This window comes from Mus musculus, chromosome X, assembly GCF_000001635.26.
Source record: "Mus musculus strain C57BL/6J chromosome X, GRCm38.p6 C57BL/6J".
In the NCBI taxonomy this organism is placed as follows: Eukaryota; Metazoa; Chordata; class Mammalia; order Rodentia; family Muridae; genus Mus; species Mus musculus.
Genome location: NC_000086.7, coordinates 52,555,607 through 52,582,651, shown reverse-complemented (window position 1 = coordinate 52,582,651; position 27,045 = coordinate 52,555,607). Strand labels below are relative to the sequence as shown.

The window sequence follows — 27,045 nt, the reverse complement described above, 5'->3', positions numbered from 1 at the left end:
AGAAACACAGTTTTTAAAAGGAACTTCAATTTAATCTTTGAAAAAGTGGATAATAGGCCGGGCATTGGTGTAGCACACCTTTAATCACAGCACTTGGGAAACAGAGGCAGGCAGGTTTCTGAGTTCGAGGCCAGCCTGGTCTACAGAGTGAGTTCCAGGACAGCCAGGGCTACACAGAGAAACCCTGTCTTAAAAAAAGGAAAAAGAAAAAGAAAAAGTGGATAGTATTAAAACTCATTGTCCAAGAAGATTTTATTTCCCTGTATATAAAAGGCAAAAAGCATTGCTGAAGAAGTCCATGATAATTTTTTCTGTTTGTCTATTAAGACTTTTTTTTCAACCCTCACGACCACCACCACCACCACCACCACCACCACAACAACAACAACTCTCATAAATTCCATAGCCAGTTTTCTTCCAGAGTGAGTCAGATACCTGTGGAACACACACGAACTCCTTCTGACCACTGGGGCCATTTCCATTCAAGAGGAAGCAGCTGGCTCTGGTGTCCAGCCAGTTTCCAGTTTGTGTGCGTGAGTGTGTTCCTCCCCTCTTCTTTTGAATGTCACTTTTTACCGTGCTTCTCTAGGAACTGGGAAAGGATGGGCAGCAAGTGATTCCACCCTTGGCAATTTACAGGGAAACTACAGCAGCACAGGGAAGACTCCTTCAGATCAAAGATCAAGTGGAGATGATGGTAGTGATAAGACTGTACAGAGTACCATGTGATTTTAAGTAATTTACACGTATCATTTCATTTAATCCTCACAATCCACCTATGGGTGGGTCTTTGTTATCCCCATTTTATAGATGAAGGTGCAAGACCAGAATGGTTAGGTGATTTGTCAAGGCTACCCACCTAAAATTAATAGTGAAGGCAAGATTTGAATCCAGCTCACCTGGTGTTTAGAGGTGATGATTTTATCCCCTAACTTAGGCTACCTCTTGCCACTAGGAAGATTACTTGTGGATATGGAGCTTCTCTTCCATCCCTTCCTTATAGTTGTATTGGGAGGTTGCTGTGGACGGCTATATACTTGGTAATGTGGGTGTGTGCACATGTATGTACATGTGCGGAGGTCAGATGTCAATGCATGTGCATCTTCCTCTCTCCCGCTCTACCTTTTATTTTTTTTTTTTTGAAAGAGGCTCTCTCACTTAATGTGAACCTTACCTATTCAGCTAGGCTAACTGACCACTAAGCTTTAGCAATCCTCCTTGGTTGCTCTCCATCTCCAGTGATGGGGTTACAGGCCCACACTGCTACACCTGACTTTTTCTGTGGGTGCTGGGTCTCCGAACTCCTTACTTGACCAGCTGAACTCTCCCCCTAACCTGCGTTTCTCCCTTCTAAACTAAGAATACTGAATCAACTGCCACTTGCCTTTAATGTTGGCTTGGGGTCAGAGCTAACACTTTGGACTATTTGACATTCTTAAGTTTCAGATTAATGACACCTTTACAAGAATTAACCTATGAATTATAAGGTGGGTCAATTATACCTTATTTTAGGTATTTAAAGTGAAATTCTTAGCATTAGCTAAAATGTTGTTCAAATTAGCTAATAAAACATACATTGCCAATGGTTTCTTGTGTCAAAAGCCCCAGGGAATATTGATGTTAGGTTCATTATATGAAGTATAATACAAAAGCGTGAAATCTTTGTTAACCTATTTATGCAGTGAGGCTCCCGTGAAGCATTTGTTGAGACTAACAATTTAGTGATAGAATGAATAATTCAGACCAGTTTAAAAAATACATGCACCATTCATGTACTTCTTAGATTGGTTTTGGAGTTGATACACTGGCTGGAAGTGGGGTGATAAGTAATGTTACAAGAGGATTGGGAAAAAAAACCCAAGAGGATTGGGTTGAAGTGGACAGATGAAACAGTCAAGGCATGGAGGTACTTGATGAGAATGGAACATTAGTGACTTCTTTCGCTCCTAGAATAACCAAGCCCCTCATGTTCCCTTTCTAACATTGCCTGCTGAGATGCAATGTCAGAATGATAATGCTGGTTTCAATCTTCAGAGCAGCTGGTATTGCTGTCTGAGGGTTTTTGTCATTAGAATTCCTGTAGCTGTCCAGTCTTGCGCTTTGCATATTGTGTTTCAGGGGACTGAAACAGTACGAGACTAGGGACAAAAATAAGTCCTGACAGTGTTTTGGATTGGTGTCCAGATACGGCTGCTATAGTATAGAAGCTGAATAGTAGCCAACGGAGCTGAGAGTAGAATGCAGAGCCAACACCTACTACTACTGATGTCCTCTCTCTGTTTCTGTCTCTCACACATACATAGGAGTAGAAGTGTGTGCACACACATTTATTTCTAGAATCACAGGGACAGGCAGAAGGGCAACTCTAGGGTTGGAGCATGGAGACAGCAAATGATGCCGACTTCCTCATGCTTGCAATCTTACTGTCATGCCTACTCCTTTATCTCTTTTCATTCTGATTTTTTAAAAATTTTTTATTTTTAGTGTGCCTCACTTTAAAAAAGCCCACAAGAGAAAATCAACCACAATCACAGACCTCAAGGCATTTATGTTATGCTTGGAGAAGCATTGACCACAAATTCTTTCTGTAACAAACATTTTGACGAGGGAAGGCTTCAAACAAGGCATCAGAACTAGGCAATTGCTACGAAAGCTGGGCATCTATTTCCTGTTTCTCATAACTACTTATTATTCCCATGAATTGGGATTGAGGGACACAATTGGTTTAGCTCAAATCTAAACATCCATCCCTCAAGATCCTGGTAGACCAAATTATTGAGAAAATTGCCCTACTACTTTGTTTATGTGAAATTCGATGTGGTAGCTTTTGTGAGCTATTTCCTCCACCACGTGCAGTTGGAGTAAGCTTATCTTAATCTTGGCCTAGATTCTCAATCTCTTTAGGATTCTGTCAGTAGCCCAGATTGGTGGGGGTATTTTAGCAGGGAGAGCACTTTGGAGCTCTGTGCACAGTTTCATGAGCAGTCCTTACTGCCTCGATTTGGATTTTATGTCTTTGATTGCAGGAAGCCTTTGCCCTCATACATGAGCCTGGGGCCCTTTGCTACCGTGGTTGGAGTGCTCTAATGCTAATGCTGTTTTGATAATGATTGAAGCATTAAAAAAGTTGTTCTTTATCCTCAATCTTTGCATTGCCTCGTTTCCTAAATTTAATTTACTTAGATGTGCTTAGGAAAATGGGGCAGCACAATCGTTTTCTGTTTCTGCTTAATTAATTCTTTTTGAGAAACTCCACTGAAAGTACATTTCCCTTTGCTTTCTTTCCTCTCCCCTACTTTATACTAATGAGGATAAAGATAATGGTGAAGATTCAGTAAGTGCTTACTGTATGGTGCTTACTTTTACATAATTATCTCATTTAATATTCCTAGCAACCCTATGGGGCCTGTACTGTAATCATCACTAGTTTATAGATAAGGGAAGTCTAAGGTACCACCGTGCCTCCCAAGCAATCTATCCTATGACTTGGTTCTTCTTGCTCTCAGGCCAAACAAAAGTACAAAGCAGTGGGATTTATGGTCCCCCTGAAGAAAACATGAGATCCAAGTCTGACATTTTGTATCTCTAATACCTCCTCATCTTCAGGATTACAGCTCTGTTCTCATTCGTGGAATTTCATCATGACTTTGAGGCTTACACTACCAGGAAATCTTTAGCCATATGACCAGGGTTTTTATCAACATTGAATGATTTTGGTCTTTCCCAAGGTGCCAGGTGCCAGTGACAGAGGGAGAATGGGCTCCTTAGAATGCATTAACTCTATGCTTTTACTGGAAGTTGACTGTCCCACAGCCTGAACTCTTGATCAGAGCAAGAAACCTGTGGTTTAGCTGCAAACATCTCTATATGATGTCAAATGCCACAGAGCTTCTCCTTATGCAGTTAGCTCATCTGAGAGCACCCAGGGTCCTTGCTTGGAGCCTACTCTTGTTATTAATTCACAGTCTTTACAAGCTTCATTTTCTGACTTTCTAGCTATTAGTGGAGAAGCAATTGGATGGAAGTGTGGCGGAGTGCTATGGAGACGTACATAGGCCCAATATGAAGCAACATGGAACAGTAAGAGTAGAGAGCATAGAACTTGACCCAATAACTCACTAAATGGTAGTTAGGGGCATTTATAGAGGGTTCTATATGTATTATAGTAACCCCAATCATATAGAAGGCAATACAGTTAGTGTTCATAGGTGACTGGGAAGCAACCTGGGAAGATCAGATTAAGTTCATTATCCTTGTCTTAATACTTACATCTTAAAAGGCTTAAAGTACCAGAAGAATGCTGAATTTATGCCAGTGAGGTGGCTCAGACGCTGTGGGTGCTTGTCACCAAACCTGATGGCCTGAGTTCAGTCCATGGAACATACTTGTTGGAAGGTGAGAACCTAGTCCTGAAAGTTGTTCTCTGACCTGCACACATGCATTTGTGTGTACCTCCTAAGTGTGATGAAAAAAGTGTTTTTTTTTTTTTTTTTTTTTTTTTTTTTTTTTTAGAATACTGAATTCTAAGTCAGAAAAATCTAGTCCAATTCAAGACCTGCATTTACAGCTTTGGAGATATTATTTAGATTGGATTATTATGCCAAATCTATAAAATGGGGCTAAAATTTTAGTCATGGAGAAAGTTTATGTGAAAATGTCTTACAACACACACACACACACACACACACACTTTATAAAGACAGCTCTTTTCTATCGACATTTCTAGCCCAGGTGGTGCCCAAGAAATTATGGGGGCCTTTGACCTCTTTGAAGATGTACATCATGACATACTTAAGCAGCCTCTGCCACATTTAGATGGTCCAGTTTCAGATAGCTCCAGTGCACCAGACCCGCCGGTCCTCATGCTTTCACAGTTAGCACCTCCCCCAGGGAGCCCCCTTGACACTGCCCAGGCCACACCTGAACTGCATTGTCTATTACAGTGGAGGCAAAGGAAGGCAGAGCCCCAGGGCTGCTTGGAGGATTTGCTTTCTGTGGATGGGAGGAGGGCAGCGGTTTCTTCCTGCTTTCCTTGCTCTCTGCTGGCTTTCTCGTTCTATATGCGCCCATTCTTGTCAGTCCTGTCTCTCCTGGTCCCCTAAATGAAACTGACCTTGGTTAGGACACCCTTTCCCATCAACTCTGAGCAATTTCTTCAGTCATTTCTGCTAGAAATAACTAGACTCTTTTTTTTTTAAGCAGATTTATCTTACTTCACAGTTAATATGTGGCTAAATAATTGCTTGACTGCTGGTAAACATGTTTTATGATTCTATCATTTCTTAATTTCGGTTTTGGTGATGTGCTGGGTGTTTTCAGTGACTACTGAGCAAGTTTTCTCCATTTCAGAAATTCCCCCTCCTTAACTAGCTCTGCTTAGGCTGAGCCCCACTGAGTCTGAACTGTTAACTGCTGGCCACCCTGTCACACCCCGTCTTTGTTGAAAACAGTGTGCCTGAGAGAATAATTACGTTGACGTTTAATCAGAACTTAATTCATTTGTTGGAGCTAAATAGAATAACATTCAATTGAAAAGAAGAATTTTAGGAACACAAACCCTGACCATGAGTGAGGTTATATATCCTCAAAAATGTCAATTATTAATCAGCCCACTCGTCGCTCAGCAAAGCTCTGCTAATCCCATTATAAAGGGGAAATTTCTCATCAGAACACAGAAGGTGCTGGCTCTAATTAGAGGACTTTTTATTGCACTGGCTCAAAGAGGTATTTTGGTTCCGAAGTTTAGTTTTTGTTTTTTGTTTTTTTATGTAATTGTTTTAATTATTAGGGCTATTGGAAAAAATTAACGGAAAACCGAGTGTTTAAAGTAAATCAGTTTTGGTCTAAGAACTTTGAGATTCCATTTGGTTTTTAAATTGCAGTGGCTTTAGCTGTGCAGGAGTTGAGGGAGTTGCAAACCTTTCCTGTGCCCTCTTATTGATTTAGGAAAGTCAGTCATTAGGCTGAAAACTGTTTAATAAAAAGAGCTTAGAAAAATGAGCCAGTGTGCAAGTAGAGACGTCTAAGGTCTCCAATGAGGTGAGAAGATTATGCAGATGAGCCCTTAGCCCTGTTCACTGCAGCACCTCTTACACTCACCACCACTGCCCACCTTTATCACTAGCGTGCCCCACCAAGCAAATGAAGGGTCCTTCTGCCTTCTACCAGCTTCCAGGAAGACTCTCACTTTGCCTAGAGTTGATTGCTCCCCACCCTGCCCCCCCACCGGGCTTTGTTTACTTTCTTAAAACATATGTTCCTCCTCCTTTTTCTGTCTCACTGCGTTGCAGTACCTGATATGGGGGTAATGAAGCATATGTTTGAGAGATTTCAATTCTCCTGACAGTTGAATGGAGGTAGAAACAATTTTCCTCTAAGCTGGAAGTGGTGATGTTGAAATTAAAAACACTTTTCCTGTGGACTGTGAGATGCTTCCAGGGCTTAGGTCCGATGCTGCCTTTCTTCCTGGTCCTACCTGCTCTTCTCCCATTTTTTTCCCCCTGCATCCCTGTGCTCCTTACCCAGGCTCAGTTGTCTCATTCATCATCTGATGTTGTATTTCAGTTCCAGTCTCCATCAGTTCTCAGCTAGAATACCAGCAAAGGCACAGCTGAGTCTCCCCTTCTTCATCGCCTTTGCTCCCCACTTCTGCAATGCAGTGCAATGGTTATGGATACAGCCTCCAGGCCAGGTCAACTGGCCTCAGATCCTTCTGAATGAGAGAAAATAAGCAAGCGGATATGGGGTGGAAATGATTGTGAGTTGCAGGGTCATCGGGAACTTCCTTCATAAATAGGCACCGAGAGACTAAGTGAGAAAAGAAGGGAAAGTCTCCTGCTCTAACCAGTTTCATTTCTATTTATCTCCTTGAAACCTCCCCTCAAGCCTGTGAAATTGGTAGCTTGTTGGTTTCATTTTACTCCTGAGGAAGTGGAGGCTTAGGGAAATTACAAGTCCAAAGTAGCCTAGCCAATAGATGGTGAAGAGGAATTGGACCCAGGAAGGACAGCTGGAGAGACCACGCCCTTAAGTACTATGCTTTAGCCAGACTCCCTGTATTTTGCTTTGTGGTTATGGGCAGTCATTCATTTCTAATTTTCTTTCTTTCAAGGGAACTCTGTTCCATTTTATTTGAAAACTTGCTGAGCAGTACCTAGCATGTTCAAAAGGCAAGTATCAAGAGGGATTCAAAGAGCTAAATGACTACATAGCTACCATCAGAGAGTTCAGATCTCACAAAGCAAGACGTTTTGTACATGGCTAACAGGGACAGTCAGCACTCTTAGAGAAATGCTGCATGAAAAGGTTTACAGTTTTTATAAGGTGTTGGAGTGGATCCATATTTGCTGAGGCTTTCTACAGTTTTAGGGACTCATTTCCTAAGGAAGGCCATTTAGAACACTAAGCTCTCGTACCTCTTCTGGAAGTAGATGTGCCAAGGTGGGTCCTTGTAGCTCTTTTCATTAGCTTCTTAGGAAATCTGCCTCCATAGGGATTGGAAAAAAAGTAAAAAAAAAAATGATTTCAACTAGTGGCTGGATATTCTTGATTAGGGTAGGGGAAGATTGTCAGTGTGAGTTCTCTCCACAGATGTGGCTTTTAACTGAAGATGAGAGCACGTGAGAGAGTTAGGTAATTCATCTTTTTCTCAAATCCAAATTATCAGTCATCTTTTAGATGTACTCTTCCTAGACTTGCTGGCTGACCTTGTCATCTGCCACTCATCCTTTTCTCTTAGAGTGGGGACAGGGCTAGTGTGCCAAGGATGTGCTCTGACTTAAGCAGGCAGCAGTGGAAGTGCAGCTCTGTTAGAACTCTTTGTGTCCAAGGGAAAGTTCCTGCCCTTTGAGCCATTAAATAAGAAGGGCTGTGAGGTGAAAGGTATGAGGGAAGGTATAGGAAAGGTCTATGCTGCCCTTTGCTACAAAGCCTAGTGATTACAACCAACTCAGACTCAGTTTAGCTGGCTTTCAATGAGACTGATGATAGTTATTGTTTTCTTACTCTATCTTGTACATTGACATTTGTAAATGCAGTTCTATATGGAACACCTACTTTCACTATATTGAATGGAATATATCTGTCACATACACATTTTTTAGTGCTTTTAAAGCTTTGATATAATTAAAATGAATATAAGATTATAGATTGGTATTTTAGAGCATTTTATGTTCATTTAAAGATGGTTTCTTCTGAAACTGTACCTCTCTCTCTCTCCTTATCCCTCTCTAGTGTGTTTTTGTGAGTTTCTCTCTCTCTCTCTGTATGCGTGTGTGTGTGTGTGTGAGAGAGAGTGTGTGAATGTATTCATGTATTTCTTTAAGACTACAATTTTCAAAATGGTTCCCTAGTGGTCTGAACGAGTCTCACATAGTCTCTCAATCTAACCTGTAAGAGGAATAACTACTCTGATTTCTATTGGGTTGTATTAGTCGCATTAGTAGCATGACTTCCTACTCTCATGTCACAAATCACTCTGAACAAACTTCATGCTACAGGGATGATAATCTGTGAGGTGGGTGACATGTCAGCTCATCCAAATATGCTCTTGTGTGTTCTACCACATAAGGGAAAAGAAAGTCGCCTTTCTTAAATGTCTCTTGTGGATCCACCTTCTCAGCCTCCCTTCACAAAGGTGCTCTTAGTTCCAGGAAGAAAAGAGACCCAGTGTGTGGTCACTTAGGCAAGTAACTTTATGTTGAATGGTAAGTTTTCAGTTATCGCCCTACCTTACAGTGTGCTTCCTCACTCTCAACTAGGTTAGTAGTTCTTCTAATTTGAGGACCATGACCATGCATGTGACCTTACCTCTCCTTAGACTAGCAGAATATGCAGGCTTTACAGTGAAAGCACTCATGAATTCAAACACTCCTGCTTTGCTTACTAGTTGCACAGGGCTTTTTACAAAATAGGGGTAATGATTGCAGCCCAATAGAACTGTGAAAATCAAGCCCAAATTATGGCAAGCATAGTTACCGTTTTGCTTGCTATGTATTTGGTCCTCAATAAATGGAAGCCATTGGTGAAGAAAAGTCTTCTCATTCTATGTTATAGCTGTTTGCATTATAATAGTACTTCCTTGATCAATTATAATATAAGGGAGTTTTATTTAAATATAACAATTTGACCAAATATAGAGGGTATAATGGTTGACTCAAGTAGAAGGTATATCAGATAAATGGTGAACAAAATTATAGAGTGACCATTAATTAATCACCAAATTCTCTTTAAATAAGACATCACTGTTCATAAAGAAATGAAGAATTTCAGTTGAACTTATTTGTATGTATTTCTTATGGGCACATTTGCAGAAGCCAGTGTGGATAGTTACTGTTGCTTATATCAGTGATGCCTTGAAAGGCATTAAAGTAAAACTTATTCAAGGTATTTGATTTTTTAAAAATGATTATTACACTCTCTTAAATATGGCCAGTTCCATGCACAAATATCACGTATTTATGTATTTGAGCGTATTTCCTCCAAACCATTCTATCCTCCACTTTCATGCTTTTCCGTTAACCAGTCCCCCTTACTCAATCATACACTTTCCCTCCTATGTTTTTGTTGTCTTCTACATACATACACACACACACAGACAGACAGACAGACAGACAACTTTATATATCTGTATAAAATCTATGACTCACAAATGAGAGAAAACACAAGATACTTGTTTTTCTGAGACTAACTTAATTAATTTGATATGATTTATACCACCTTGGGGTATTTACCTAGAAGATGCCAAGTCAACACATCACCAGACAGCTTACTTTTTAAAAATTACTTTTTATTATATAAATAAAAACCCACAAAGGAAGAACAAACTGGAGAATAAAATATCCCAGTTCTATCTGTTGGAGGTTAATAACTAGTAATATTTTGACATGTCTTATATACCTTTAGTCTGTATTACATGGCTGTATGTATATATATAAATATATATGCATACATGTTGATTTATATATCAATATATAAATCACATATAAGTAACTAATATTAATATATAAGATATATTTCTAAATATATTATGTTGCTTTTATGTAGTATTTTAATAGTGTCTTTCATGTCAATAATGTAGTTTTTAACACATAATAGAAATTTAATTTGTATTCAGTTAACATGAATAAGATAAATAATGTCCATCTATCATCTGACTAAATATAAATTCATGTCCTTAATTATTGATTCAAGGCAAATTCCTGGAACTGGAAATTTTATGTTAGAGGTTATATAGTTTTTGAAAATTATTGTATCTATTTCATAAAGTTCACTTATATTTTCACTTATACTAGCAATGTATACATGTCCATTTTTCTAACCATATGTGACTTGTCACTTTATAGTAACTTCAGTTTGGATGAAAAATAGTACTCTCGTCATTAGGGAAACTTGTGGGTCATTTTTCCTTTTACTGGGTAATTTTTATTGTTTCAATATTTAAAATTAGGTATTCATTGTTCCTTATTACATGCCTATTGATTTTCAAAAACTATTTATATATGTAGGATATCAAACCATTTTATATGTTATAAATTGGTTTTACTGGTTTGATAATTCAATTTTTCATTCTTTGTGAATGTATAAAATTCTTTCCAATGCACCATTTCCTTCCTCTGTTTTCCAATATGTTCTTTCCTTAACAATATTATCTTCAGGATGAATCAAATATATATTCTTTTTCCTACCAGCTACGGGTAAGTAATTTAAGATTAAAAAAAAATACGAAGATTGTAGCGTCTGGTCCGCCAACCTCCCGGAGCTTTTGAAGATGAAAAGAGGTAATGTATATGAAAACGTTATTGAAAACTTGAATTGAGCCTGGTGTGGTACTACCTCCCTGAAATCCAGCACTTGGGAAGGAGAGTCACAATGTGTAGGGCAGCTTGGGTTACATAGTGTAAGTCTGGGCTATATAAGACCCATCTTAATAAAAAGGTAATTGAAAAGATTATTGTAGTTATTTTTTCCCTGATGTTGGCAGTCTGAATGAGCCCATGTCCACTCTACTGACATCAGCTGTTACCTTTTTTCTCCCTGAATCTCAAATATTTCTGGCCATCATAATAGGAAGTAATTTTGAGATGTAAATAAATACACTAGAACCTGTGCCCTAGGAGTTAGATCAGTGCTTAGTGGCTGGTGAAATATCCCTTGCCACCAATCTCTTGGCCTAGTGTATAAATTCTAAATATCCTTCCCACATCCTCAACTGTACGTAGAGACCCTGAAACCACTGTTTGATGTCCTCTATGTGTTTACTCCTCCATGTTCTACCCACCAAAGGCAGCTTAGGAAACCTAGTGGTTCCTCACAGAGCACTAGGTGAGGAGAAAATCCCATAGCCTTCTATCCACATACCTACTCTTTGGGGACTTGAAAAGTAGTACTCTTTTGGGTCCTTGATAAACAGTACTCTTTCTAGCAATTAATATTTGAAAAGGATAGATGTGCCTATCACATAAACTGGTAACTTGAAATTGTCTTATGGCACAAACTGTCTGGAAAGAGTTTTTTGTTGGTGAAAAACTTTGTCTTTTTTTAAATTGTGAGATGACCATGATTCTCCCTATCCAAAAACAAAAACAGAAACAAACAAACAAACAAAAAAACAAACCTCAGAGGGACAGGGAAAACAAAGTATTTTGTACATTAAACTAATCACTAATGGAAAAGCCTAAGTATATTCTTTCTAACCATTTCTAGCCACATCTGCCAGATGGTTGAAAGATGAAGAACTTAAATGATACATATGGCATGTCAAATGTAGCTATGGTGGTTTTAGTTTTGATTCAAGAGGAAGATCTCTGAAGAAATTAAGTCTCTAGGAAGGTCACAGGCCTGTGGGAAGTTGATGAGATTAGACATTTGAACTCATTTGGTCTTTTGGAAGGAGTAAGAAAGTGAACTAAGCTTACTAACAATCTACTATGTACCACGAGTAATTTTCATAACAGTAATATTACCATTAGGCATTTCCCCCATTCTATAGATGTAGAAACTGGGGTTAAGAGCGATTAAGGGACCCAAGGCCGCAGCATGAGTAGGTGGTAAGGTAACCGCATGTGATGAACTTCGAAGGCATTGACCTTTTCATTGAGCTACAGTATGTCTCTTAGAGCGCTACAAGATACAGACGAGATTCCATAAGCCATTCAAATGATTTTGTAGGCTTTTGTGAAATAGAAAGTGCTTTTAGGAAATTGGACAACGATGGCGAAATAAATAAAATACTCCCAAGAATAGGCCCAAACTTATTTGGCAGAAGGCTTCAAATTCCATTGACATGAAGAAGTTCCCTGTAGGGCCCTACTATGGTGAATTAATTGTACCCCAAGTATTCTATGGCTGCATGGAAGTCTTTCTTATTGCATAATAAAGCATCGTGCACACACCCTTCAGAACTCATTTTAATACTATTCAGCCTGACATCTAAAGGGGCTGCTACCCTGACAAATACAGTCTGGCCAGATGTTATTATTTTGCACTACATTTAATTTCTTCCTGCCAAAGATTTAGACTTCTCCCCCCAAACCCCTGATAAAGATCAGGGGAAATTGTCTGGTATTTACAAAATCTCATCCAGGCGTATCTGTTACAATGTTCACTTAGCAAGGTTTATTAGATTATTAGGACTTTAAACCCTTGGGCTCTTTAGTTATTGAAATAAAAAAAAAAAAGAAAACCCAAACATCTTCAACAAATTTAAGTGGTATAATTAGACCCTGGACTTGTCTTACAGGCATTTTAGAATTATGAAAATGATTTAACTAGCGTTTGCTTCCTGAGAAACTTGCTGAGTTTGACAGGGATGAAAGGAAAGTGGTTCCGCTGCTTTGGGCCTGGGCCTTAATGGGGAAAGTGATATGTGGAACTGAGAGGGATTTGTAGAGTCCTATGGAGAAATGACTCCTGTAAGTAGTTAGCTGTATCACACAGGGCCTCTCTTTCATGGCTTTGTTAAAACCCAGGCACTACACTGACAGGAGCAGGAGACTCTTGTCTTTCCCTAGCTCATGAAGTCTACTTTGACTCACCACTCCTCTAGCTTCTTTAAATGCTCCTTTTTTTTTGCCTGTATGCATTAAAGTAAACATAGAAAGAAGGCAGTAGTAGAAAAGTTCAGTAAGTGTGAGATATTATCTATCAATTATGATTTATAGACATCACAGCTCTCCTCTGGGAATTTCGATATGCTTTGCATGCAATCCCAGTTGCAAGCAGTGCCAATGGATAGATAGTTGGCGATGCTGTTGCTGCTTTCTTCACTGGATGGGTTTAGACATGGGAGGCTTGAGGTGGTGGCTTGACCTAGCCCACATCCATAACTAGTGGCTGACTTGGGAACTGAGTTAGCTAATGGGATATATATGTAAGAGTGAAACTACAAGAAAATAGGCACAGTTGCCCTTGTTCGTTTTTAGCAAGTTGGATGGGCAGGACACTTTGCTTCACCGAGAGAGGATTGCTTGGAGAAGCTCGTTGACGGTATCCCTTCCCTACGCCAGGCTGAGCTGTTTTTTTTTTTTTTTTCATTGTGAATTTGCTTGCTGTCTTACTGGGTTCATTGTTCATTGTTAAAGCTCGGTGTCCCAGAGATGACTTTTGAAATACCTCACAGCTAAGCCTGGCAGTACTTGGACTTTCTCTTATTAGTTTTAAAGTTGCTCAGAAGCCTTTTATATGAAAATAGGAGGAGTGCAAACATCCTTTTGTACATTAAATATATAGTTAATAAATGCTGAGATAGCACAAGTGACCTCCAAACAAGAGGTAAATATTTCGTAAAAATTAATGCAGTAGAGTGAACTCTCATTAACTCAGACTCTGTTCATTTGAATATTGTGGTAATTTGACTTGGACTGAAGTTAACTTTCATTGCATTTATGAAGAAAACATCTACTAAACACATTAATAGTATATATAAGATTGCAGGAGGGCATGTTTAACTTGCTTGAAGGACTAGAGCAAACCCATTAATTGGGGCTGCTAATTGCAAAGAGCCTTGCTTACCAAAGCAAACCTGATAGAGCTTCAACTGGGAAACACGTTTATCAGCCACAAGATTGCGTTACTTTAGGTATGGAAAAATAATAAAGAGCTGATAATGGATTCTGGAAGGAATTGACTTAGTTTCCAATCATGTTATCCATCTAATCTTACTATAACCCTCCATTTCCTTATCAATAAAATGGGGGACAATAATACGACTTATGGCTGTTGTGAGGAGTAATGCTAGAACGTATTGAAAGCTTAGAAGATTGCCTAGTATATAGTAAGGGCTTAGACTTAGAAAAGAATTGTAAATTATAACCTACTAACTAGACTTCCTTTCCTTTAACAAATCAGATGACTAAAGAGCTACAGAAAATACCCTATGCCTGCCTCCATACCCATCCTTCCCCAGCAGATGGAATTTAGGGCTTTCTACATGCTAGGCAAGTAAGGTACCCCTGAGTTATACTACACCAGCCTTAACGTTGTATTTGATGATTGTGAATTCTGAGATGCCATCTGTAGACAATAATTACTGTACCTGGCACAAAAAGAGATGATCATTAGAGTTTAAAGGCTTTTCAATTTCTCAAGAGGGAAATTCTAATTGAGCAGGTTTTATAATTTCAGTTGACCATGAGGTGATTGAAGTTTATTATGGGAACCTGAAAAGTACCAAGAGGATATATGTTTGATGGTTTCATTATAATATTTATGGTATCTGTCTGTTTGACCTGTCAATAAGAATACTTTATTGTATAAATCACAAAGTTCATTTTAGAAGCTATCAAATTCTGAGAAACACAAAACAACATGAAAACCACCATGCAGTGTGTAAATGAGGCTCAGTGTTAGAATTCCTACATTCGAATCCCAGCACTGAGAATAAAAAAAGACTCACCCAGAGTCCTAATATTCAGAGGTGACCATGGTTATAGGGGTTTTGTTGTAGTTGATGTTGTTAAACCATTTTCTCTGTGCATAAAACATGAGAAAAGGAGAGAGAGTGGGAGGATATCATACTTGCAGACATTAAAAGCCTGGTGATAAACCAGAGCATGCATGTTTCCCTCACTTATTTTCAGGTGAATTAAGATAAAATATTAATTTGTAGCCATGAAATGCACTTGAACTTGAAAATTGTGTATAATTTTTTATCTGTGTGTCCTTTTCAGCTCCTTCTACTGAGGCCAATAGAAATGCAGCACAGAGAATGTGGCTTCAATTATCTTCATAGAGCCATTATAATTCAGAAGGGCTGTGTGTGGGGCTGTGTCTGTGTGTGCACCCTTGTACGTGCTGGGTGGAGATTGTTCCCTGTTGTGTGGTCTAGTGATGAGCATTGAACTGGGACTAAGAAGATAGGGCTCATGCTCTGACTCCATCATGCCTCACTTGATGGCCTTAAGCAATTAATGTCATTTTTCTAGGCTTTATTTTCCCCATATATAAAATGTGGTGTTAGAGTGGATAATTTCTGCAGCACCTCATAGCTCAAAGAGTCTGGAATTTAAAAAATCAAACGTGCCTGTCTGGCTGGGAGAACCTGAGGCTCTGTTGCTATCTTCCTAGCAAGACGGAGAGGTGATGAATCTCAAGTGTCTTTGTTGCCAGATAGACCATAGGCTATCATTTTTAGCCTATCAGGTGTTTGACTTTTGAAAGGGCTAAATTCTCCATTAGGAGTAAATGTAAGAGCTGCGGGTTATTTATCGGGACTTACACTTTCCATTTATAACTGCCAGTGTCAAAGGCTTTGTTGACATCATTGAGTCAATCAGGTAAGCTGTAATCAGTTTAGTGACGGCTAAGTCACAAATATATCAACTAGCCAATCGTACTGCCAGGAGTTCTCTAAAGCTTGACTGAATTATTTATTTTGTTATGATGAAAATGTCTGGGCTTTATTGGGTTTTCTTTGAAGAACTTGATTCAGCTTGAAGTCTAGAAGATAAAAGATCAGTGATTGTCTTTCAGATTTTTATTCCACCTTCCTTTAAGGCTTTTCATTTTTCACAAGCCAAGTTGTTAGCTCTTTTAAGTCAAGGTGAGAGAGCTGCGATATTTTTTATCCTAGGGGTTTAAACATGTGGGGAAACTTTTGCCTTTGATTTCTTGTCCTGTTTTTGTCATGGAGGAACTGTCTAACCTTCAGAAAACCACCTCACTTGCAGGAGCCTCATTTTCTTCATCTATAAAATGGAATGAATCCCAGTCTTGCTGAAGTCTCAAGTTTTGAGGCTCATTTAAGATAATGCTAGTGCGCCGGGCAGTGCTGGTACACACCTTTAACCCCAGCACTCAGGAGGCAGAAGAAGGGGCATCTTTGAGTTTAGGGCCAGCCTGGTCTACAAAGTGAGATCTAGAATAGTCAGGGCTATACAGAGAAACCCGGTTTCTAGAAAACCAAAACCAAATCAACCAACCAAGCAAACAAAAAAGATAATGTGAAGGTATCTTAGTGTTAGATAATGCTAATGTCATTTATATGAGGATTCATAATTGTCCTTCAGCTAAGTCCTCTTAGGTCTTTTTCAGGTTAGTTAGATGTAACTTGGAAAGTTAGACTTTCCTGAAAACTAGATGTTCTCGAAAGGTTAAGTACAGTGCAGTTTTTCGATCAGAATGTACCTTTGCTTCACATGATGCTCTTCCATATATTGCCACAAAAGAACTTGTCCTCCAGGGGCATAAAAACTGTAAAGGGATTCAGTGAAATGTAAAAGAAATCACATTCCCCCCCTCCTCCTCGTCTTCTTCCTCCCACGGATAACCCACGGAATCCAATTACCGCTTCCTGTATGTGCATGGGCCCTCCACTGTAGCATGAGCAACCTACCAGTGACTATGGGGGGCGATTATGATCTGAATACATTGTTTTCATGTATGAAAATACCAAGAACAAAGCAATCATATTCAACTGAAAGCTAAACAATTTTCAAATAAAACAGGAGTGCCGCCAGTCATTACCTAAGGCTAAACAGATATGTATAGATAGCTCCTGAAACTCCAAAAAGGGAAGTCATTTATTTTGCTTCAAAGATGCTGTGGCAGTTTTGGGGGTAGGATGGAGAGGGGGAGTGGGTGGATGGCAGTGGGTGGTCAGGGAGAGAAGATAAGAAAAAGACATTTTAAATATAGCTATTCTACACAGCTCTTTCCATGCCACCCCCACCGCACGCTCGTTATTCTTTGCCCAGACATCTTTAATACAGACGGTGAAATTGTAGTAGAAATGTGCCTTTGTACTCACAAGAAAGTTGGGTGGCCTCTCTAAGCCTCACTTTTGTTTTCTTTCTTTTTTTTCCCACCGAGCCATTCAGAGGCTCTGATTACCAGCACAACAGGAATGAAAAGAGATAAATACCTACCACCACAGCAAAACACAAAAGAAGGCAGATTAGAAAATGGAGAAGTGTGGAGGGAGAGCACATTTGAGCAGAGCAACATGGCTGCTAGAGAGGAGAGCATTGGAGTAGAGTACTGTGGGGATGCTAGAGGGAAGGAGGCCCTTCAGGTTTACCTATGGAATCAGTTCATGTTTAATCTGGGTCAAGCATGAAGAATTCCCTTGCTTGTGCTAAAGCCAATTTGCATATACGGAGAATGTACCCACCGAAACTGGTATTTATTGGAAATTGAAGAGCTGAGCATTTTCTGTCCCTGATGAGGCAAAAGCTGTGTGTGATTGTCAGCACCCCCCCCCCATGGTTGTGAGGTAACACGAGCTCAGCCTATAGACAAGCCTTAAAACTATACCTCAATACCTCATAAATTACAGGCCTGGGAATGTTTCCGAGCTCTGGGAACCACCACAAAGGTCCCTGGAGAACTTATGGAGTGTGAGGCCTTTTCTCAATTTGTGGGTTAAGCTAGATCTGCTTGGTACTTGCCCCTCCCTCTCGCCTCTAGCTCCATGCTTCCTTCCATTTCTTTAGCACTTAGCAAACTAGAAATAATGCAGAGAGGCTGGGGGGATCCTGAGAGCCACTTGAGAGTCTCTGTCTCTTGCTGCCACCTCAATCTGTCTTTCTTGGGGGAAAACATGGTCAGCTTTCTGTAGAAGACTTTGGGACTTTAGTTCTCTAAACCTTAGATTTTGCATCTATACAATCGAACAACTGTATGCCCAATACAAATGCATGGAAAGCGCTCCACCGACTGAGCTACATTCCTATCCCCAACACTGCATTTTAAAGGATAAGGGGATCTTCTGGCTCAGAGCTTAGGCAAAACAGCATTCTGAAAAATCACTTTTCTTCTTATTTAAAAAGATAAATGGATTAGCTGAAGTCCAAGGGTGGGTTATAGTTAGTCTTCGAAGCCCCTGAAATTCTGTGTAAAGGTTTTGTATATGTTATGTTTTTTTTTTTCACCAGGGGAGAGACAGAGAGACAAAGGCAGAAAGATACAGAGGGGGACAGAGACAGAATGAATGTATACAGTTAAATTATGTCCTTAAAAAATAGCCCCCAAATGGTTAATAATCACAGAGCTAGCTGATTCCCCCAAATGGTTAACAATCACAGGGCTAGCTAGCTGATCTCTAAAACTCCCTTCAACTCTAATTTGATTCTATGAAAAAAATCTTAGCCTGAAAAAATGGATTTAAATTTATGATTATTTAATGGGCTCAAATAAGTAGTCTCAGTTATTTTAACAGCACTAAATGCAGGATTCTCAGATTTAATAATATTCATTTGAGTACTGATTGCTGGCATGTTCTGCTACAACTCAGGCTGCTACTTGGCTTGAGGGAGCAACTGTTATTTGGGGTGTTCCCCCTGACCCTCCCCCCCCACCCCTGTCTGTTTTGTCAGATGTAGTTATTTTGTCCTCACCTGTGTGACTTTTAGGAGTGACTAGTTTGGGGCTTGCAGAATTAGCTTTGTATAATTGTTTGTCAGCTCAGCACAATAAATTACCCCTTAAGGAAATCAAATAGCAACCTTGAAGCTCTAGATTAGCACCGATGAATCGGGACTTAGACTGGTTGGAAACTCACTGTGTGTGTTCTTTTCAGAATGAAGGTACTGTACACCATTTATTTCTCTTGGGAGGTGATACAATTAAAATGCTAACATCCTTAGCAGCAAGCTCATTCATTCAGCAGTGCACACTGAGCTTTCTATTTCAATAAAGAGAGGTGCAATACAACCATTAGACGGAACGTATGGGCTATGTTTACAGTGAGTAGAATAAAGAGGGGGAACTGTCTTTCAAGTCTGTTTAAGATCCTATCCATTGCTGACATTAGGAACAGGCTGCTGACACTGTGTGTGGGCTCATCTTGGTCTTTAGGAGGGGAACATCTTCCCGCCAGAAGAGTATAGTGTTTGGGAAAAGCGTATCACTGAGTAGGAGGTAGACGGTAACGTTTATATTCTATGAAGGAATAACAAGACTTCTCTTGATTACTGAGCTTTTTACTAATTGTTGTCTAGGGACCTCTTCCAGTGCCACTATAATCTGTTAATAATACTGACAACAGTAGTGAGAATTTCTCCTCACTTTCTGCTGTATGTTCTTTAATCCCTGGGGGGGTGGGATGGAGGGTTGTGATACGTTCTTCACTTTATGGGTAGAGAAAGTCGAAGTTCAGCAAAGTTAAGTATCTTTTTTAAGTGCTACCAGTACCAACTCCTTCTTGGCTTCTTTGTCTCCTATAGCCAGTGGTCACCAAGTCTTACGATAGTGCTCTTTCCTCGTAACTAGAGCTTTCTGCCCACATTGAACTGGGACTTAAATCACTTCTCAACTGATGCTCCCACCTCTAGTTTTGAACCTTTCTCCAGGACACCTTCCCTGACAACCCACTCCTAGGTAGGTTTCACTCTTTGCTGACCAATAGTATTTTGAGTATCCCTGATCTGCTGAATTCAGAATAATAATAGGCAGTATTTGATGCATATATAGCAAGTGCTGTTTGAAATCTGGGGATATCCAGGAACGTATATTCTCTCAGCAACATTATGAAGTAAGTAGCTGTTGTATTCTGTTTTAAACATGTTCAGAGATCTGTTTACAGTCACATAGTGATTACATGTACATAAAATTAAGCACTCTGATGAGGCACGCCGTTAGGAAAAGCAAGGAGAGAATGATGTGTAGTGACTGGCCTTAAAACAGGCATTACTGGCACATGGCTTTGGATATTTCTTCGTAGTTCTAATTTGCATAGCAGAAGGTGATAAGCAAAATCCCTGACTTCTACCCACAAGATTCCAGGAATACCAAAAATATCACCAGTCACTGTTAAATGGCCTGTGGAGGAGGGGCCAACTTCACCTATTGCAAACCCCTCCCCTGAAAGCTCACATTTGAAAACTGGTCTTTTAACTCGGATTCTAGTTTTAGTTTTGCTCTTCTTCTGTTGAGGCAAACTGTGGCCCATGAGATGTTTTTACAAGCTCACCTAGTCTTTGTTTTTTCAGTGGTGACCAAAGAGCAGCTTACAAGAGGTTTACTGGGGGACTTTGTTTATTCAATCTAGTTATTCAGTGCTTTCTGATTTTCCTGTTCTAAACAATTTTGTATATATACATTATATGGGTGAATTTGATAGAAAAGACTGTCAATGTTTATGCCGCCTGTAGGCCCTTGTGACTCAGTGCTTTCACTTAACTGACTTTGTTTGTTTCAAGTGCCAGATTTGAAAGTAGTCCCTCCACAATGTTAAGTGTAATGAACTCTTTATCCATGGCCGCACATCTCCACATTCTACCAACTGTGGCTTAAAAATACTTTTGAAATTACATTTTTACTGAAACTGTGCCCAAGAAATCTCTAGTTTCTCTTTGATTTGAGGGATCAGAACTGAGAGAAGCGTCAGCCCTTCAGATAATACATTGTCCTAAGTGGACAAAAAAATATTATGAAGAGAGTTTCTTAAAAGTTCATCATGTTGGAGATTCCTTGGGTAGAGCTGCTCAGATTGTTTTTTCCACTATGGTCCTCTATTGATTCCCAGGAGGCTAGATGAAAAGTATATACCTGGACACAGACACACACATGCACACACCTGCTGGAGACAAAGAGTTAGAAACCCTGAATCCATCAGTGGAGTAGCCAGTGATTACGTTAGAATCCTCACAATTCAGTCATCTTGAAATATTCTCACAGACCTACAGAGTGTGCTTCACCAATTTCCTAGGTGTCTCAATTTATTTACTTGATCGTCACAATTAGCCATTGAATACTATAGGATCCAGTAATTTTCCTTCTGGGCATAGTGGAGATAAAAAATCACCAACTCATAAAGACATCTGCATTGTCCTGTTATCTTAGTACTATTCAGAGTAGCTGAGATGCAGAAACAATCTAAGTGCCGTCATTAGCCCTTTTCTGTCACTATAATAAAATACTTTAAACCAGATACTTTCTATAAAGCAAATAAACATATTTAGCTTACAGATTTGTAAGCCCATATAACACGATGCCATCCCTGAAGGGTCTCTTATTCATATCACGACATGTGGATGGCACCATGTCACTAGCATACATAAGAGGCAAAACATCAGATGGCACAATTGGAAGCCACAGTGAGATTGACATGTGGCCAAACTTGTTCTTTTTAAACAACAGTCTTGTAAGAATGACCTAGGTTCCTATGAAAAGTACCTTCAGAGAATAGTGTGACAATAATTTGTCACAAATTCTCTCTTTCTTAAAACATGTACAATACCTCTTAATACTCTCACATTTGCGATCAACAAAATCAAACTTCCATCACACAAATCTTTGGGGGGACTAAGTACATCTAACTACTATAGTGCCCGTTGATTGCTGAATGGCTAAAGATATAATTTAACCTTTCAAAAGGAAGAGACCTTGGCAGAATTACCTTGTCATAGTGCATGCTTGGATTTGGAAGGTGAATTGGTTAGATGTCTCAAAAATGTCTCTTATTACTTTCAGACCAGTGCTTCCTGTGCTCCAAGCAACTGTTGGGTACATTTAGCTTTGCATACGGTAGTATTCAGCTATATTCCTTAGAACTTAGGGTAGTCACTCTCTGGATGTGACTTCTCCTTGTGTTATTTTTATGTCCTTAATTAATGGGAAGATTTCTCTTAATTATAGAAGAAATGCTTCCCTCTGATTTGTGTTTTGTTCTGATTCTATCTCTCGAACAATCCTCTTAAAATAGGTTCGTTTGTTGTATTTGTTCCTATTCATATAAATCACTCTCTCTATAGGAAAACACCAAATTCCGTTTTTGCAGAAGGCTGGGAAATCAGTAGTTGACACATCACCATTTGACTGCCTGCAGCCCCCACCCTCACTACAAACATCCCAGCCACCCAAGAAAAGTTTATTTAGACTCCCCAGCCAACCATGCAAATAAGACCCCCATGGCTAAGGAGCTCAGTGGAAGAAAAGGCCCGGATTGTTTGCCACTTCCTTACTCTAGGTTCAGAATGCTGGTTTCCATGGGGTGATTCACTGATCATGGCTTGACTTTCACTTTCGTGCTGGTTTTCAGTTCCGCAAGTTAGGAAGGTGCCTCCATAATGTTACAACATCTCAGACTTGGCAAGGTCCTTTAGAAGCATCCTACCTCTGTTCGTTTCCTCTGTGTATCATATTCTAAGGAAGAGATTGTTTGGTTTGAGAGTTAAAACTCTGCTGCTCCCTTAGGTAGCTGAGACTCTTGTACTATACAGGTCACTCTTATGTGGGTAGGCATCCTCTCTCGGATGGTGGTGTCTACACTAGCACAGTGTAGAGCACTGTGTGGACAGCACCTTCTATGGCCTATCTCCTGTACTATGGATTCAGGCAGGTAATGTGATGTCTATCAGTGCAGAACTTACATTCAAGCCACATCCACCTTTGGGTTTTGATACTTTATTAATAGGAGAGCTTATGAAATTGGACCCCAAGCACCTGAGTTTAGAAGTTGGTTAAGTGTGTCTTTTGGCTTCATGTAATTTGTAAATGGGATCAGTATAGCTTTTAAGCTGCTGTGGTAGTGTTGGGGAAAATGTTGAGTAGAGCAGGTCTATTAGCATCATGACTTAAAGGCTTCCTTCTAGAAGGTTTCATTAACTTAGTAACTAGTACCTTTGAACATAAACATTCAAATTAATCAGTGGAGGAACCAGCTAATGGTATTCTTGATAGCCTACAGAAGCCTGTCTTGAACATAATGGTTCACTTTGCCCTTGGATCAGGTATATCCAGGTACATTCAACCAGAGGTCTATAGGCTTCCCGTGTTCCAGGATGCCTATTAGTTCAGCTTGCCCTGATATGAGATAACAGTGTCATACAGCAGTGTCAAAACATTGGATATCTCTGTTAGGTCTTCTTGAAAGCCAGAAGTTTGTCTGTGTATCCCTCTGCTTTTCAGTCTACTCTTTTTTTTTTCCATAAAAGGAAATGCAGTTAACCTCAAATGTTTTTTTTTAATAAAATATAACTATGCTATCTTCTGTGATCACCTTCTTTGTTCTCACAAGCACACAAATCGCCCAATCCTCTGCTGGATGAAGTGTTTGGAAGTCTTGCTTGAGATTATTATCCATGGCAGTCATCATCTTTTTCCCTCTAAGGAATATGGCCAGCAGATGAAGTTTGGTTTTTTTACTCTCCTCTTTACACTCTATACACCTTTCTTTCCACATGTCTTCTCTTCACCTCCCCCCCCCCAGTTTTCTTCCTGCTAGGCTGACCCTCTCCTTTTCATTTCCTTACAACACTACCCTTCAGTTTTCCTACGTAAGGGCTACTTAGTGTAGTAATGGGTGCTCTTAGCCGACACGCTTTTGAACACTGCCGAAATCCCAACATGTGATTAGAATGGTGGTAATTTCAAGCACCATGGCAGGTTATTAATGTAGTGTGGGTGGCTAAAACCTTTTGTTTCCTTTCAAATAGGTGGCTGCCCACTTATACACTCCATGCGTGGCTCTCTGCCAATTGTGTTGGGGGCGATTTCAAGCCAAATTGATTGGCTAATTGCTTGTGGTCATCTGGCTTTTCAGCTGCCTGTGTAACATCTCTGGAGGTAATTAGCACTTCCAGAGTTGGGGGGGGGTATGTGAATTGGAGTTATTCATGGTCATGGCTTTTGGAGTGGGGGCAGAGGCAGCCAGGAGCTTCTGTAAATCTCTTATTTTAAATGATTACTGAGGATTGATGAGTTTCTTTAACAATTTTTTAAAAATATATTATGGAGGAGTTTGATAAGCAATTGCTTTCTAGAGTCATTTAAAATTGGCAGTTGGGGTGTATATATTATGTTATAAAGTCACTAGTAGGAAATAACTTCAAAAGTGTTGGACATTTCCTAAAAAGTGACTGGAATTTCAATTGTAGCACTAACACACATAGTAGGATGTTTTGCAGCTAAGTGTGAGACTAAAAAGAACAGAATTCATTTTTCATTCAATAAAAATCTCACACCACTGATACTTCTAACAGTGACTCCTAAATGTAGAATCATCAGATCACCAATGTGATTTTTTTTTTCATTTAAAAATAATGTTTACAGGGAGAATGGCTCATGAGTTTAGAGCAAATACTGCTGTCGCAGAAGACCTTAGTTTAGTTCCTCGCACCCACACTAGGCAGCTCACAACTTCCTGTGAGTCCAGCCCCAGGGAGCTCTACTGTCTTCTTCATAAGCACAAACATACCCCCACACAGATACACACATATACACATAAGAAAGTATAAAATAAATAAATCTGTATAGTATTTATGTGGGGTTTGCAGGGCAGCGAATGGCTGAGCAGAGCATCTTGGGATTCTTCCATTTCCCCCCACAAACCTGGCATGCGTTAGTGTCCGTCGGATCCCACCTGTGCCAGTGAAAGGAAGGCCTCTCCGAATGTCTGCTTATTTTGACTGTTCCCCCTTCACACTGAAATGGGAGCTGATGTTCTTGTATTTGGATGATACGCTTCTGCATTGCAAATAAACAGTAGGCTTGGACCACTGCCGAGCATAGGGCTGGGAAGTCTTGGCTCAACCAGCTGTTGGATTCCAGTTGTTCTCAGGCTATTCAGGGTGGTCTTCTTTGACCTGCTGACTGGAGTGTACAGACTTCATCTTTCTTTTAGCATAGCTTCTTTGTATCTTGGGTTAGTAGGCTTGGCTAATGGTAGAATTCAGGGAAGGTTAGAGGGATATGATAATTCTCTCTCTTCCCAGTGTTGAGGTGTTCGATCCTCTAGTTTTCAGGTAGGGATGAGCGGGCTTTTAGATAAGAAACGTTTGAGGTGATTATCTCTTGAATTCTAACATAAGGCATCTTATGAAAGGGACAGAAGTGCTTAGCCTGTCTTTCCCACCAGGGCTTCTAACTTGCTTCCTCAGCTTCCTGTTTCCAGCAAGTTTTGAGTTTTACTTTCACTTGTTTTCTCATTCTTGTCTCTGACGCTCCAACACTTACTTTCAATGATTGTGTTTTCTGAAAGTAGATTAAATTACACTTTGTTGGAAAGAAAAACAATTGCTGTCATAGATGTGTGTGTGTGGTGTATGCATATATCTGTGTGTGTGTGTTGTGTGTATGCATATATCTGTGTTTGTGTATGGGGTGTGTGTATGTGTGTGTGTGTTAAGTGTTTTAGGTAGCCCATGTGAAGTTCCATCCAGAAGTTCTATTGGTCCTCTCAGTCCTAAAACTGGATTCAAATATTGGCTCTACATCTGTGGTCTTGAGCAAGAATATAATCCCCTTATTTTTATTTGACAAATTAGTTTAACATAGTTCAACCTGGTCTTGAACTTAGTACCCTTCCTTACCACCTGAGTCCAAGGCCCTTTCTTTAAAATAGGGGATAATAGAACGGTCTATCCCAAGTTTAGGATCAAGTCCATAAATCCAGAAAAGGTAGGGAGAGGGTAGTGGCAGCAGGACTTTTGTAACCAGTCTATTTAGTTCCTAGGAGCAGACCAAACTAGGAAAGTGAAGGTTTTGTCCTTGTAAGGAACCAGAATTTGACCGGGACGAAGTCACAAACCTACCTAGCCACAAACCATTTCTGTTACTAGAGAACAAACTACATCTTTTGAAGGTGGGGTAGGAGAAGCATCAATCAAAGAGCTGTCTTCAGCAGTGTGAAGTGTCATGAGAATAAACAGCTGCTCCCTCCACTGCACAGCCCCTCCTGCTGTTAAATGACTCTAGGGAAGAGGAAACCAGTCATCAAAGACTTCTGCTCCCTGTGCACAGCTGGTAATTCCTCAGGTCACCCCTATAGTGACTTGAGCAGTTTCTAGCAGTATCCACTGGTCCAAGTCACTGAAACATACATTGCAATGAAGCCCAGGGACTTCTTTTTGACTCCATCATCCATCCAAGGAGCATGAGAGTGCCTGTGAGCTGGGCCACAGCTAGTACAGTTTGTAAGTGGGACACACTAGATCGTCTATGGTTATTTTGGGAACTATATCCCTTGAGAGATTCAGGGGGAGGAAAAGAAGAAGGACTAGATGTTCTTCCTTCCTTCTCTGAAGAAGGAAGAAGACAAAGTCATTTCCTTTGACCTACTTGCTTCCGAGTGTCAGTCTCTCAAGGCACCCAGGTTTTTCTTTCCAGCCAGATTTAACTTTTCCTACCTTAAGCTGGGTAGAAGGGCTCAAAAATAAAGCTAGGTTTGTGTTGCAAGTGGGGCCGAGAAGCTGATAACTCCCAGAGTTCTGGAGAAGGGCAGGGACGGGTCTGAAACTGCATAATGTTTGACTGAGAGTGGTAGACAAAGCAAACGACAACAGAGATTCTGGAGGAGAGGCAGGGTGGTCCCTAAGTAGATGAAGTTAGCTGAAAAATACTAACACAACATGGCTGAGGCACATCAAAGATGAGCACAATACAATGTATCTGGGTACATAGGTTTAGTAAGAAGGGATAAAAGGTAATTTCACAGGAAGATGAAGTCAGGCCTAGGATCAGAATTTAAGTCAAGGTTGGTATGCTCAAATTTCAAGAGCTATAATTAAAATCACTCATTCATTACCTTTGAAGAAACTCTTAAGGACAGAGTAGTTTAAATCATGGACTTTGGTGTTATGAAGGACTTGGGCTAAAAACTCTGCATCT

General features: G+C 39.9%; 1 protein-coding gene and 1 long non-coding RNA gene across 2 annotated transcripts in view; one reads left to right on the top strand and one right to left on the bottom strand.

The window, feature by feature from the left end:
• The window catches only part of A630012P03Rik (RIKEN cDNA A630012P03 gene), a 43,205-nt gene extending 36,396 nt beyond the window's left edge, over window positions 1–6,809 (bottom strand). The window contains exon 1 of the long non-coding RNA NR_045367.2: window positions 6,522–6,809. This is a non-coding gene — a long non-coding RNA (RIKEN cDNA A630012P03 gene). The remainder of the gene's footprint in view (window positions 1–6,521) is intronic.
• Window positions 1–27,045, top strand: part of Gpc3 (glypican 3) — a 341,549-nt gene that overhangs the window by 31,323 nt on the left and 283,181 nt on the right. The gene's annotated exons all lie outside the window — the stretch shown is intronic.